We start from the raw sequence: 13,321 nt of genomic DNA, 5'->3' as shown, positions 1-13,321 counted from the left end.
GAGTTTATCCGTGTTCAAAGTTTCTTTTTATTTATAAATTAAATAATTTAAAAGAATGTCAACAGTGCATTCCATTATTATCAAACTTCTTTATGTAATGTGTAATGTTTACAGGCAGCCATACCTTAAAAATAAAGCATGGTTTTGTTATATTACAGTACGACTTTGTATAAATTCTTATTAAAATGATAGAAAAGTCAATCAATCAGACCATTGGATATAATCCAAAGCATCTAAGAATAAGATAACACTTTAAAGCCAATATAAACTGTTCTATTTACACAAATTTTATGTAACTGTAAGGGCATTTATTTTTTTTTTATGTTTTTTAAGCAATATTTTATGAATGATTTCAAGTTTTATGATCTGATTAAACTTAATATAAGGGAGGAAAATCAGTCTATCTGATAAACAAAGATCTGGCTTTGATTATGGACAGAATTAGAATCAGATCAGGTTCATAAATCATTCATAAATATGTAATTACTGAAAATGTCTGTCTGTTTAAAACGTTAATAATCGAGTTAATTATAAATTAAACGTAATTGATTTACTCACCGTTATGTACAAAAAAATTACATAAGATTTGTTCCAATAAATGGGTTACGGAACTGGAAAAGTTCGAACTAAACCGAACGAATTTAAAATTAAAAAACTTAGCATTCAGCTGACGCGACTATAACCCACCTGGCGGACTGTAGTAATTAAAAAAAAAAAATAAAAATAAAGATTATTTTAAATTATTATTTATTTAATACATAAAAACGTCGTTAAGTAAAAATTAACTATACAATTAATTAATTAAATGTTTCGTGTTTATACGAAATATAATCGATGTTTATAAAATAACGTTATTTTAAAAGTTTATAATAAAAAGGTAATGTTATTATTAATTATATCTTATTAATTACATTCATAAGAGTTTTATTGTAAATAGTTGTTTGTAAATCCGTTAATTACGTTTTATTTTATTGTTTCTTCCGGATTTATTTTGTGTATAATCTTTAGAGGGCAGCACTAGAAATGTGATTTGATAGCTTTTAAATGGAATATATTTTTGTAAAGTAATTAAACACTAATTATTACAAAACTTTACAAAATGAACTTTGTATATTAAATTGCACTTTAAAATCTATTCTATAGAATAAAGCATTATAAATGACAAAAAAAATATATATGCGAATAAACAAAGTATTATTAAAGGAGACAAAAATAAAATTGCTATCTCGAAATTATCATACAGAAACAAACATGTGGCGAAGAGAATACACTTTAGTATTTAACACAAATTATTTCTATACAAATTGGTGGAAATGCCTTCCGGCTATTTGCCCCTCATCAGTCCTTTATTTTCTACAATTATAAATTCTACGTAATAAAATACATTAAACTTAACGTTTATTTATATCACACATGTGTAAAAACACAGAAAAAAATTAAAGATCTGAAGAATAATTACTTGTGACTCCTGGATAATAGGTGTAGAATTCAAGTGAACTGAAATGAATTACGAATTAATAATTAAGTAAATTAAAATAAATGCTATTAACTGCAGTGCCTATATATTCGAACTTTTTTTATATTAATAAATAAAATTCTTGCTACGATAATACAGCAAAACTTATTATTTCAATGTAATAAAATTCCAAGTATCTTATTAATTCTAACTCATTTCTATTTTCACCTAATTTATATTTATAACCTAAACCGTTTAATACTTCACACTTCTTCATAAGCAGGCGATGAATATATTGAAAAGAATTTGTCATTGTTATAACGGCCACACACCCGATCTTCTGGACGATTAGTCCTTTAGGAGTAGCTTTGGCTTGGTGAATTTGACTTTTCGTCCTGATCTCGTTCCCATCCAGATATGGGCCACCCCGGAACCTACCTCGACTAGATCCACGATTGTCTTACCGACGTCGTATGAACAGGATCGGGAAACACCGAGTTATTGTCACCAGGTATTGTACTCTTTCTCTCTGCCTAGCGTATAAATACGTAGATCAGGAATCGCCAAACTAGTCGATATAACATTATTAGGGAATCGATTATCAAGCTTAGGCTAAGGATAAGGGGGAGCTAAGGATCAAGCTTATCCGTCACACTAATTGTTAGTTACAAAAATTATTATTAACAAATACACAATAAATGAAAAACAAATGCAAAACTAAAAGAAATGTAGTGAAATAGTAAGTGCTTTGTTTTGCTTGTAACACAAACTTTTTGGTGAGAGTCGATGTGAGGTTTCGAAAACTTGTAGTGGGTTGACGATCAAAAAAGTTTGGCGACCCTTGACGTAGATAATTATTATCTTTCAGATCTTAGATGTGTTAGCGAACGAAGAAGAATCCCATAATCTGCTTTATTTCTATATTAAATGTGTTATTTTGTTAACCGGTCGACCTGTCATTATCGGAGAAACGGACACCCTTCGTCTTACCCGCGAACTGGCCGCTCGATTTTGCCCTCTAAGTTTTAAACGTCAATCAATAGACGAGTGTAATCGCGAGATAAGACGCGTTATTTCTTAACTAGTGTCAGAGAAAAAGAATCAGACAAATTCTTTCATTCTTACGTCAATAAACGAAAAAAGCAATCCAGTGACAATTGAGCGAGGACTTACCGTACCTGATGTCGGAAAAAGAGTTTAGAACTTTGTGTGGGGTTCGGGGCCGTCAAGATGTTTTATTACGTACGTTTTTGATAGGGTCCTGCCACCAGGTGTGTTTTACCGGACACACCACCGATTGGGATGAAGTAAATGACTAAGGCGCGAGGGTAAGAGTCACTCTGAAGTCCAGGAATGAGCCTCTCAGGAGGAAGAATATAGAGTCAGATATAAACAATTAAAAGGAATTTATTAGCAAAAAAAAACTGAAAGTTCAGAACAAAGTTATCAGATCCGATTTCTGGAAATCCGCCTATCTTTATCTATACAACGAGGGGGGTACCTAACGAGGGGTATTCGCCACTCAAAACATACCATTTAATAAACAAGATGTCTTCTTTTGTCTATTTCGACAGTTGGTCAATCTCTTGATCCTGTTTCCTCTTGCTCTTTCTTACTCGTACTGCTCTGGTACTGTCTGGACTGGACTGCACTTTCTGGTTGCTTAAGTCCTGTGTCTGTCTGACCGCCTCTGGTCTATTCTCTCTTGTTTGTTGTCCTGAGTTTGCTCTCACTTACTGCCTGTCTTGAGTGTGAGAATTATACTCTATCTTGAGTATGATAATTATACTGGTGAGAATCTCTGTCTCTCTGAGTATGAGAATGATACTCTGTGTTGAGTATAGGAATTATACTGATTTTTGTCGGGCTGGAGCTCTCCTTTTAAATACTTCTCAGGTTTATCATCCGGTTATGATCCATTTGTGGTGTCATCATCGGGTGACGATTTATTTGCGGTGTTGTCATCGCAGCTGAGATGATTGTTTTCTGTTGTTTTTATTTGGCAATGACATCTAGTTTTTGTAGAGTCATCATTGAGTCGATGTGACTCTTCTTGTTTTTGGGGCAGTTCTCATCATTACTCATTGATTGCTTTGTCATTTTTCCCTTGGCATGTTGTGAGATTTGGATAATAAACTGTTTTATTCTAATCGTTTTAAGTTAATATTAAAATTTAAAAAAGGGGAGTCCCTAGATTGGTAAAATAGGCGAATTTCCTCTTACAACTTCGGTTGTTGTTTAAAATACAATCAAAATTCACGCGAATACATAATTATCAGAAAAAAAAGGTAAAAATAAGTGATTAAGTAAATATTATTATATTACAAATGTTGTAAACAATAGTTTACAAAATGTTAACATCGAGGTATTTTTGGAGGGGGGAAATGGTGGTCCTCACAAGTGTAAGGATCAGAAATTATTGCAAAAATTGAAAAAACAATTTTAGGTTCTTAGAATGACTAATAGATCTGCATATCTTATTTTGTAATATTACTCTAAAATATTACTCTGATTTTAAGAGATTTGAATAAACAAAAAAACGAATTAATTTCTTTACGTTCTTTATTCTTTACATGTTTTAACATCGGCGACTGAAGGAAATGCACTCATATGCTCTTAAATATGTTTTGCTGCTAAATACACAGTGTACATTTAATTTGTTATTTGAGAATTAACATAAAACAAAAATCAAATTAGCATTTAAAATTTTACAAGAACTTGTCATGAAAGTCTTATGATTTTATTTCTTTGAAAAAGATGCTAAATTTTATGAAAAGATTTGGTAAAACTTCATTTGCGTAAACGTTGGCAGATTTTTTTTATGTTAAAAAGAACTTCTTCATTCGAGTAAGTTCATTCAATACATCCTGTTTTACTTTATTTAACTTTAAAAATGAAATGTGCAGAAGTATCACAAAAGTGTTTTTTTTTTAATTTTAACGTTTTTTTACACACTTCCGGAACAAACTGTCCTTACGGCGGAATCAGCCTTTTTTTTAAGGCTACTTTCCCGCCACAATATGTAAAAGCGATTTAAAATACTTTCTAGTTTTTCGGCACAATTATAAAATTAATTTACAATTATCAATAATTAAATATAATTAAGATCTAAAAGAAGATACTTTTGTGATACTTCTCTGCATTTGATCTGTAACGTATAAATTTCGTACTGGCATGTTTCAATTATTTTTAATTAATTTATTTAACTTGTAGAAATAAGATTTTTAACTAGATGTACACAAATGAATTTTTGTATTCCTAAAAATCGTATTAGTTAAAAAAATCTTTTTCGGTATATGTAATGATTTTTGAATATTCTGTTACAGTTTCTGAGTGCCATATATTCAGCGCTGTCTGTCTTTGCAGAACTTTTAGTAGCCAAGAAATCACCTCCTTGTAATATTAAGATTGAAGATCTATTACAATAAACTGTCTTGCCTCTTTCAATGACCGACTCACAGAAGTCAATGTTTGAATATAAACAGACTTATTACAGAAAAATGAAGTACAGTAGTGAACCGAAAATCGGAATCAATTGGGGACTGGGGTTGTTCAGATTAGGGATTTGTTCCGATTACGGATTATGTACGAAAAAATATATTAACCTGTCCGATGTTCAAATTTTTCTCCGTTGCGTGTCGCTTCGTGTTGAATTTTTCTCCGTTGCGTGTCGCTTCGTGTTGAATTTTCGTCGATTTTAAGCCTAACGAAAATTTTTATAATAATAATCGAGGCTATCGTATCGTTAAAAATTATTTCTGCATTTTGTACAAACAAAATAAATATATTGAAGAATATAAAAACATGAAAATTATACTTTAGAAGTAAATTTAGTATCAAAAACGTCCGATTCAGCACGACACAGTCCGACTGAAAATCGTGACGATTACCGGCGATTCCGATTACCGGGGTTCCGATTTACAAGTCTCTACTGTATTGCGTTCGAAGAAGGACATCGAGTGTGGCCTTATAAGAAAAATCCGAAATATCAAAAGAATGAAATATTTTACGCCTTACAAAACGTCAAGGTTCGATTCTTCATACTCTCGTAGAATATTTATTTATCTGCCTGTATTATATTCTGTGTTGTTATTTTTGTATAAATTTGCTCTGCACTATTTTATATATAAACTGCATCTAAATTTGTTTCGTCATAGATTATTTTTTACTGTAGTTTTAAAATATGATTTACGGGTTGCCTAATAATATACATATAGAAATCGTGGTATATAAATAAATAAATATATAAATACTAACTCAGCGCTTTTCAATTTTTTCGCGCTTTCACAAACCAACATATGGTTCTGAGATTCAAATGTTTATAATATAACAATTTTAAAAACCTAATAGAGTCACTGTATATTATACAACGAAATAGAATTATGATGATAACTTTTACGTATGAAACGTAAGATTGAGTACATTTCTATTAAGAGCTGTTCGGGCGAATTTCGATTTATAACAAGTGATTTACTTTAATTTCAGTTTTACCTTCCCGGCTGTTATATATAACATGGAGATCGATCAAAAAATGATTCCTAAGATTTTTACATTTTTGGACTGAAGGATTCTTAAATTAAAGCGTTGAGAAATGCAAATAAAAAAATTCAGAAAATTGTTTTGTATGGATGGATGTTTGTTCGTTATGGAAATTGATGCTTATAAATTTTGGTGATTAATTGTCGAAGGGCGTTAGAGAGATAAAAGAGGTCGTGTGTATCTCCAGTAGACTTAATGACGAGTTTATTCGTTATTGGCATTTACAATTTCTTATAAAAATCTATCCTTATCCTCAAAATTAAGCTTTTTCCATTTTATAATAGTTAAAAATATATAAAGGATTTTAAAAATTATTATAACAGATGGTGTCATACGCAGGTTTAAACGTTGGCGAAAAAGTTAAGCAACTTGTTGCCGGATTTTTTATTATTGAAATTTAAATATTAAAAACGTAAGACTAACGATTGTAAATATAATAAACTGTTTCAAAATTATTACGGAAACTATTTTACTTTGAAAATATTACAAGATTTTTTTATAAACTTAATTAAGTTTACGAAAAATCTTTTAAAAGTGGATTGATCAACCCATTTTTAAAATGCACTTACAGATTGTATAAATGTTTAGTCAATTTCATTTTGTTATACAAAAACAATTTTTTAAATTATTTTTTGATACATTTGTGCCAAAATTCATTTGTGATTTATTTTTATATATGATAATAAACCTAAAACTTTGAAGAAACAATAGAGTATTTTCAAAACCATTGCAACTTAAATGGCTTTATGACTACGATCTTACATAAATACTGTATCTGTTTTGATAGTATTCAAAATAGAAAAGAAAAATTGATTTTCTATACATATATTCTACAGCAGGACGGATGACCGAGCGGTCAAGGCAACAGCCTACCGCTCTGGGAGACCCAGTTCGAATCCGGACTAGGTCGATAAATTCCCAGAAATTTTTCGGAGGCTGGTCCATCCAGATATGTCGGACCCTGTCCCTTATCACCCGGCTGCCACAGTGTGGGCCTGGCTGAACCACGATGGGCCTGCTGAAAACAGACCCTCAATGCTCACAGGTTGAAAAGAGTTTTAAAAAAAAACATACAATCTTACTTTTATTACTAAATGAAAATAATAAGAAAGACTTATTAAAATATTTCAGTACCTTAACAGATGCTTCTACTGTATTGTTCTTAGTTCTTAAACAATATTTTAATATTAGAAGTATTTTTGAAGAAAGTGGTATCAATCCTGCGTCCTAGTAAGATTTTAACGCAGCCCAATATTGGGTGGGGACCCGTAGTTTGAGAAACGCTACTAGCATGTTATGACTGGCTTCGCCAGGGTTTATAAAGTACTGTACCTCTGGCAGTAATTGTTTCATTCGGCGTTATTGTTAATTTCAAAAATACATGTTGTAAAACCCATTTTATGAAAATTATCAGAATGTCTAACGACGTGGGGAGTACGTCCTCGTAAATAGCCAGTTTATATAAAAATTATTAGAATTAGTTTGCTCTATTTGTATACGTCAATGCGATCTGCCAAAGGAAATGCCTCCCGGGAGGAGGTTTATGGAACTGTCCCTATTTACTTGTTACTAACTTGGAAAAAAACCGGAAAACGAAGCCGGTCCGAAATCAATGGATCGGAACACCAGCTTATTGAAAACCTGTACAGTGTTTTTACTGATTTATATTCCGAAAATACATCTCTAACATAAAAATAAGCTGCTGTCATATGAAGTCGCTAACCCGAAGATTGACAACCTTAGTTCATAATAATAAAAAAAAAAAAAAAAAAAAAAAAAAACACGACAAAATTTGTAACATAAACTATTTAATGAAATGGTGCCTAAACTTTTCGATTGTCGTGCCGAGTTCAGTACGAAGCTTGTTAGACAAGCCACAAATATTTCATATTTTTTGTGTACACTAAAAGTAGGCCGAGTTTTGTCAATCATAACTGATGTGTCAAATATGTTCGCCAGGCAGATATGGCCCTGAGGCCGTACTTCCGACATCGCTGAATTAATGAGTATAAATTATAAAGTACAAAATTCATAAATTTACTTTCAAACCTTTTTAGTTATTTTATGGATTTATTATTACAGTCAAACCTCGGATTTCGAATGCCTCGGTTTTTGAATAATTGGATTCGCGAACAAAATTTTGAACTGATATTTGTCCCGTTGCGGTTCGATAACTTCGTTGCCGAACAAGATACTCGGCAAGAGCTGGCCACAGATGATCAATTCCCTAGGGAAAGATACGTATTGTAATATTAATATTTAATATTTATTAATGCTAGGTAGCCAGTTAATTAAAACTGAAAATGATAAAATAATAAGTAAAACTCTGGCTTTTACATCGAAGCCCAAACTAAAACTGAAAATAAAAATAAAATCAAAATTAATTTATTTATTTGAATTAAAATTAGAACTGAAATCAAAGCAATTAAAACATAATATTTCAGAAAGTGTGGATAAAGTAGTTGTTGTCTGTCTTGATACGTTTGGTTACATTTCATCCAGTCAAAGTCGAGTGTCTCTTTATACCACTTCTTTGTAAAGTGTTAGTTTCGTTTTCGGTTGGTGGTGACTGAACATTTTGATTTTAATATACTACAATATATATATATATATTATAAAATTCAATATAATACAGTAATATATTGCATTTGTATGTATTTTTATGCATGATGTATAGCTAAAAAAGTGGAAAAAGTTTTTCACCGTTTTAGCTATACATCAAGTTCCTTTCAATATATTCAGCATGCGCTGAATATATTGAATGGAACTTGTCATTGTTATTTAAGCTTTAATAGATATTGATAAACTGTTAATTAATGCTGTGTTGTTACAATTATATTTACAGTTTTGTAATTTCTACACAAATAACTTTTACAAAATTTAAAGAATTTTTAATTGAAACTCTGTACATAATCTTAGAATAAATACAGTCATAACTATTTAGCTGTTACATGAATTAATTCTTCTTCTTCTACTGAAAGTTCCTCTTTCTTTATCTTCGCGATTGCACCAAACAGGTAATCTTGAGCAGTTAGGAATTATAATATTCATTAAAATCGAAGATGCTTCATTATGATTGAAAATTTTACTTAAACCAGGTCCTCTGATAAAATCTTCAGGAGACATTGAGAGGAATCTTATATGTATGATAAAAGAATCGATTACTCTTCGCAAACTACCCGGGGAGGATCTTTTCCTTGTTCTTTTGCTTTCTGATTTTGCCCAATTGATTAGAAAACTATACACATCTCTCTCAGCAACAGTCATATCGTTATTTTTCAGAATTTCATTCACAACAAGCGGCGAGGCATTTAGAAAATTCTTATCATGCAAAATTACTAAAGCATTTTTAGTAATCATTTCTTTACATTTATTTTTCAATTCTACCAAACAATTTTTAATGGCTAGATCGTAAATATAACATAAATTACTTAAAGTAAGGGTGTTATAGATGTATTTTTCACATTCTTTTGATAAAGTATTCATCTCATATTTCGTGGATGCAATATAAATATCCATAGCTTTTATTGGGTTTTCTGGATTGAATTTCCCAGAATCGACGTATCTAAAAAATAAAATATATAATTTACATATTGTTTATACTTAAAAAAAGTCATATAAATATCAAAAATATAGTATTTTCTTACTGATATATGTCTTTAAACGTTTCTGCCTCTATATCTGTAATATTTATTTTCCGTGTAGAATTGACATTTCGGAATTTACTTGCAAAAACTGTGCTGTGGTTACTCCATCGTAATTTTTCACATTTAAATAATAGAGTTTTAGAACTTCCTACTTGTAATATAATTTCCATTCTTGTTCTTGCTGTCCTAAATTAAATATATAACAGGAAAAAAAAGAATAAAAAAACCGAGAATCTTTAGGTGATACACCTAAACTAAAATATTGTTGGACAAAGGAATTTATATTGTGCATTAATAAATTGTTAATTTAATAGTAATATGTACTAGGATTATATTTACAAATATTTCTGTTAATAGAAATATTAATACGATAATTTATAGTTTTATTTAATCAATTACACGTCAATCTAAGTAAACATTTAAAGATTTTTAATGGTAAAACCAGCAAATAAAAGAATGAAATACTGTAGTGTAATGAATGGTAAAGTTTAACATCTACATTTAAAAACTAGTTAAAAAATCTGCGGAATAGTGGACCAAGAGGTTATAAGAATGAAATTTTAAAACTTTCCACTGAACGTGAGATAATATCTCACATAGTCCCATTGTCAATTGCAATTCTTTTCAGTTCTAACACGAGGTAAAGATTAAATGAAGAGACCCTTACTGTTTTTATTATAAAGAAGAACCTTATAAAGTTTTTGTGGTTTTATTACGAAAAAAGGCACTAAAAATAAATGTTTACGTAAATATTACAGTGTGATTGATCGATCGATGGTTTATTTGGCAAAAAAGTTATGTTAATTTTAAAAGTGAACGTCTTCGTCGTACAAGGCACGATCTTAGTCAACTATTGGCCAAGAGCTAGTCGAGTAAACAGTAGGTATTGTAAGGTATATAAGAATATTTTTATGTCTTAAAAAAATTTAATCAAAAATTCATGTATACTACTAATGTGAAGTATGGAGTCGCGTGAAATGAGTCAATTAGCATATTGCTCGCATCGCATAAATAACACTATATAAAAAATGATAAGTATAATGGTAATTTATTTGGTGCATTTACTTTATAAAGCGTTTAAAATGTAAATAATTTGATATTGTAATAATTTTAAATATAAAAACTTCTACCCTCCATACAGCTCCATAATTTAATACATTTATATTTAAAATCATTTAATATTGTACAATATATATAAAATTCTTAAAATAAACAATATAATAGACAATAAAATAAGTTAATTTGTTCATATGCGTGCAAAAAGACAAAGCTATGTACGGTCGATACCCGACGATGGTTTGTCTCGCAGTGAAAGACAGGGATACTCGCTCTTCTCACGATCTGTCAGGATGACTGGATCGTACGAGGGTAGTAGTACCGGACACGGAAATTCTCATTTGATAAAACAATAAGACATGCTTACATTAGGTACAGTAAGTCCTGGAGGTTGGCATTGATCACCGAAGCCCATATATAGGGGTTCCGGTGATGATTTCTGATGTTTCGTCGAACGGCAAGCTTCATCAAACCAGGGCTTTTTCCAATTATCAGTCGGCATGATAATTTTGTAAATTTTTAGTTATCTAGACGTAGCTAATAAATACGAGGTTAAGTTTTAATAGAACTCAAAGGAGTTAACCATCATTTAGACATTATTGACAATAAACTCACTGATTTTCTCTGCAAATAATTAAATTTGAAACGAAGACGAACGTTTAGAAATTTTTGACTTAAACATGTAAATTGGTGTATTGTCTTCCTCAGAATTCAACTGTACTAGAATAGAAAAACGGTCAGACTGGTCGAGATTTATAAGAGAAAAGTTTTTTTAGTATGGGTAGTAAACCTTGAGATATACAATAGTCCAGCAAGGAACCCTCCTTTGAGTGTAAGATAGGTAAATTCTGCTGGAAAGTCATCCACAACTCTACCATTTAAAATTACAAGGTCGTGATCACGAGTAATTAATTAAATTCAATTAATTTTTTGCCTGCACTGTTCATCGGATGATATTTGGATTTTCTACACTAATATAACAGAATTATCATCTGCAATCTGAGAATCGAAAAATTCACCAATACGAACATTAAAATCGCCCATAATTAGTATTTCTTCATAAAAAGTAGTAGTGACCTAAAATTTCAGAGATCCTACTAAAAATATAAGATAATTTACTTATCGTATTATTATATCATAGAATGAGTGTTCCTAAAAATCTTTGAGTTACGTACTATAATAGCAATAACTTCAAAATTAGAAACAATTAAATTGTAACGATTTTAAACTCTACTATCCATTTATATATTATTCCGTTACAATTAGGTCTACATAAATTCCATGTTATATGTATAAAGCGAAGGTCAAGCGAGATAAGTCTCTTGTATTTACGACTTGAAACCTAAAATCTTCCTAAACTACAGGTCACACTCTAGTGGCCGAGTGGATAAAACTACTGAACACTGGTAATTAATTGGTCTCAAACTCTATGGAATTGCAATAAAACACTACGAAACATTGTAGTAGATAATTCAATAAACTAGGAAAAATACGTTGAACAAATAACCTTAAACTGTAAAAGAGAATAAATTATTATTAACAAATTACTCAAAATTTAACATAATTTATGTAGAAAAACCCGTAAATTTTGATTAAGTCTTACCACATCACATCTTCTAAAATTAATTAAAACACAGAAACACATTATAAAATCCTCGAGAAACTTAAAGAGGATTTTATAATGTGTTTCTGTGTAGGCCTGTATTAAGCCTGTATGCAGTAGTTTTACCCTTTTAATGTTTTCTATTTTAATCAAAAACATAGAATATAGTAATTATATTAAAGAAAAATTTAAAATACTTACGTTTACCATTGATTTTACAGCATTAGGAAAAAGATTAAACATGCAAATGTATCAAATTTTATAGTCGACATTGAAATTCGATATCGAAATAAAAAATGTAGTAATTAATTACACGAATGCAAAACAAAATTTCCGTATTAACGATATTAAAAACACAATATTTTAATTATGTTTATCATTTTTTTAATTATGAACTTACAAAATATTTATACATTTATCTACATTTAATTTTTTTCTAATTTTTAAAAAATTTTTTCTCCATCGGACGAAAACTCGATGATTAACTCTTCTACTTTAAAATACTGTATAAAAATGATACGTGAGTATACTTTACAAGCTATAATTACAGTAACGTCTAATATATAGTTTACAGAAGTCGTGTTTTGTAATTAATTATAACTTTAAACGTATTTGTAAGTACGTAGCTTATTATGTTGTAATTTTATTTGACAATTATTGTAATTATATAATTGTAGAATCATTGACTTGCTTTTGTCACAACTGTTGTAATTAAACCACGTCTATGTTAAGATACCGGAGTCCACGGCATGCGACCAATAAATGTAGTTTTTATTTTATTCGGTTGCAATTTGAAAAAAAAAATGTAGACCTGTGAATTCCCACGTCGTCTGTCTGGCTGTCTGTTCTTCCGTAATCTCGAGAACAGAGTTAGATAGATGAAAGACAGTACAAGAGATAAAAAGCATCCGAGTAGGAGGCCCGATTAAGTATATATAAACACTGAAAGTCACGCTATTTCAATTCAAATATTTCCCCCAGAAATGAGTTAGATAGATGACCAGCACGACTCTATTGCTA

The 13,321-nt window shown here is 30.2% G+C and overlaps 1 protein-coding gene and 2 long non-coding RNA genes across 5 annotated transcripts in view; 1 reads left to right on the top strand and 2 right to left on the bottom strand.

Annotated features, from left to right (window-relative positions):
* LOC136982347 (inositol polyphosphate 5-phosphatase K-like) overlaps positions 1 to 681 on the bottom strand; it is a 28,818-nt gene extending 28,137 nt beyond the window's left edge. For all 3 annotated transcript variants that reach the window (XR_010881880.1, XR_010881881.1, XM_067278822.1), the window contains exon 1: positions 559 to 681. The gene's annotated coding sequence lies outside the window, so the exon portion shown is untranslated. The remainder of the gene's footprint in view (positions 1 to 558) is intronic.
* LOC136982348 (uncharacterized) overlaps positions 1 to 4,836 on the top strand; it is a 92,557-nt gene extending 87,721 nt beyond the window's left edge. The window contains exon 3 of the long non-coding RNA XR_010881882.1: positions 4,783 to 4,836. This is a non-coding gene — a long non-coding RNA (uncharacterized lncRNA). The remainder of the gene's footprint in view (positions 1 to 4,782) is intronic.
* Positions 4,837 to 8,864: 4,028 nt separating this feature from the next.
* Positions 8,865 to 9,827, bottom strand: LOC136982354 (uncharacterized). Its single transcript, XR_010881884.1, has 2 exons — positions 9,643 to 9,827; positions 8,865 to 9,560 (listed from the first exon to the last, which is right to left on the bottom strand). It is a non-coding gene; the product is annotated as an uncharacterized lncRNA (long non-coding RNA).
* Between the last annotated feature and the right edge of the window lie 3,494 nt (positions 9,828 to 13,321).

Source organism: Centruroides vittatus, unplaced genomic scaffold (genome assembly GCF_030686945.1).
Source record: "Centruroides vittatus isolate TY-2023 unplaced genomic scaffold, ASM3068694v2 contig_823, whole genome shotgun sequence".
Lineage (NCBI taxonomy): Eukaryota > Metazoa > Arthropoda > Arachnida > Scorpiones > Buthidae > Centruroides > Centruroides vittatus.
Note: the sequence above shows the minus strand (reverse complement) of the source record. Positions and strands in the feature narration are given on the sequence as shown.